Below are 3,012 nucleotides of genomic sequence, written 5' to 3' on the forward strand. Positions count from 1 at the left end.
TGAATAATCAATCTGCAGATATAGAACCAGAGCACTCATGTATAATCATGCTGAGGTGTTTTAGAAAAGCCTGTGAATCCTTTAATAACATTTCCAATCTCCTATTAAGAATAAAACTATGGTGTCAGTTATCCCCATCTTCAACATACTCTCAAGGTAGCTAAAACTAATCCTATGAATGGCAGGGGCAGATTGACCTTCCTTAAACCTCTTGGACCTTTGAACAAATGACCCCCCCCCCCCCCACTAAGATTACTAGGTGGCATGATAGCATAGTGGTAGGTGCAACAGTGCTACAGTGCCGGCAATTTGGGTTCAGTTCCTGCCGTTGTCTGTAATGAGATTGTATACTCTTCCTCGTGACCACATGGGCTTCTTCTGAGTATTCTAGGTTCCGCCCATGTTCTAAAGATGTACGAGTTAGTAGGTTAATAGGGCAGCATGGTCTTGTTGTCCCAGAAAGGCCTGTTATCATCCTTTATCTCTAAATAAAAATAAAACTATGCCTCGCCAGTCTTACAAAGCCAGAAGTGGGTCAGCCATTTGGGACCGAGCAAAGGAAATCCCTTCGTACAAACGGTTGTGAATACTTGCAATTTTCTACCTGCCTCCCCAGTAATATGGATGCTCATTTGCTGAGCATATTCACAGCTGATAGCAATGAACTTCTTCAACACCAAGCAACATGGGTATCAGAGATGTGACCTTAAGGTAAAGAATCAACTTTGATTTCATTAAATGACTGTACATGTACTTAGCTAGAGTAACAATGTATTAGGTGGGATAGCTCAAGGCTTTATGCTATAACCCTCAGTTCTAAATTTATATGAAATACAAAGCACAAAATTACATCCCAAATTGAGCAAACTCACAAGTGCTTGAGCTTGGCTACATGCAGCTTGAAAAAAGAGAAGTCCCAATATTTCTTATATCTTCAAATTAAATCAGTTTATAAATGATATTTATCACTTCAGCTTAGGAAATAATAACACTATAAAATTACTAAGATATGAATTTGGAAACATTTTGAATATAAAACATGACACATTGGAAAAATTAAATCCTTGCCCCTCCTCTTTGAAACTATGAGAGCACGCCTGAAAAGCTTTCTGCTGTCTTGCAGCGTCATGTGGTTTGTGGAAAAATGGTACTTATTGTAGATAGATTCCGTACCTGTCTGTCTAACAGTCTTGTGGACTGTAGGGTGAGCAAGGAATAAGAATCAGCAAGGCAAAGAGGTAAGGGAAGAATGCTCAATAGTAACTGGCAGCAGGGAGAGCGAGAGGACTAGAAGTGGACAGCACAAAGTGAAGAGGTGCTGGGTGTTGAGCCAGCACACGCGATGGGTAGGATGCACTGTTGTGGAAATGGCAGACTGGGAGTGGATACAGAAGCGTTGTGCTCGGGCTGACATGAAAGGGAGATGTGGCTTAGACGGGCTTGAAAGGGAAACGACAGGGTGGAGCTCAAGGAGGCATGGTAGGTTGGTGGCCGAGCAGACTGTGTAGGGTGAACAGGGGACAGGGAGAGACGGGGCGGAAGGGACAAACAAGCAATGAATGCACTACAGTAAGTGGCCACAGGGTGATTAAAAGTAGGCTGTAAAAAGTGAACAGAGATAAGGCAGTGCTTTCGGGGTAGAGCAAGTGTGACCTTTGGTGGGAGGGGAATTGGAATGCCAGACTGGGTGTAGCTCGGGCAAATGTGAAAGGGAGGTCAGTGTGTGGCTTATAAGTGGTCCTGATAGGAAGATGGCAGGCTGGCTCTCAAGCACACATGAATGGAAAAAGGCAGGGTTAGGCTCAAGTGGATCTGATAGGGTGATAGCCTGGCAGACCGTATAGGATGAACCTGGAGCAGAGATAGACAGAGTGATGGGGGCATCTAAGTAAGGAATGAAAAATAGCAGTTGTTTAAAAAATACACAAAAAACCTAAATGTTTTATGAAGGCTAAAACAAATGATGTCCACCATCCAGAGACATAGATAAACTGCATCTCCAAATAATCAATAGATCCTGATGTTAGTAATAATGTAGTTGCAATATATGCTTTTACTGAGAGGTAGAGCCATGTTTAACAAATAAATAATTTAATTACGTTGCATACTCCATCATGTTTAATTGACTCCACAATAGTATTTTTAATTTTAGCCCTGCAACTTTGCCAAATCTATACATTAGCAAAGATAGTACAAGGCTAAGTAATACATTTATATGATAAGCACAAGAGATTACTTTCATATGCTGGAAGTTCAGAGTAACAAACACGAAACGCTGGAGGAACTCAGCAGGTCAGGCAGCATATACATATGGAAGGGAATAAACAGTTTGGGCTGAGACCCTTCATCAGGATTGCAATTTATATATTAGTATGCTCTTCGTACAAATTACTGACAATAACAGCATCAATTCAGATTTTCAATAAGTAAGCTTACAATACCAACATAATTCTGACAAGAAGCACTGGTTCATCTAATAGCCCATTTTACTCTGCGGAAAGTGAGGAATTTCTTGGAATTAATTGAGGAATACATAAAAAAATCCTTTAACAAATTTCCCACAATGTCCCTGAAAACTGGTCATTCTTAAATGGTTGCCAGTCTTTATTATGACCTTCACAGTAAGTGATGCAGTGATCTTGGGTTTATGCTGCGTTATCAGTAATCCATTGGCTTGCAACGTTAAACTCAAATTTGAAACACTGCGTTTTTATAAACATGGACACAAGGCAGCTGACTGATCATTCAACATCTTATTTTTATTTCTACCACAAATGCCACCCAAGGAAGAAACTCTGGTGTCCTTACCAAATTCAGTTTCTGACTGAGCAAGCTTGTGTCAAACAATTGTAGAAACCCATACCAACCTTCTCAGTGCTACTGAACTGCTGCCAAAATATTGGCCTTGCCAGCAATGTTCTCATCCTAAGAATTAGCTTTATAAGCCTGAGAGACCCTTGGACATTTTCTGGTTGTAGAACAATAGTAGTTACAGTGTCTTCGATTCTCTAT

This window comes from Hypanus sabinus, chromosome 8 (assembly GCF_030144855.1).
Source record: "Hypanus sabinus isolate sHypSab1 chromosome 8, sHypSab1.hap1, whole genome shotgun sequence".
NCBI lineage: Eukaryota > Metazoa > Chordata > Chondrichthyes > Myliobatiformes > Dasyatidae > Hypanus > Hypanus sabinus.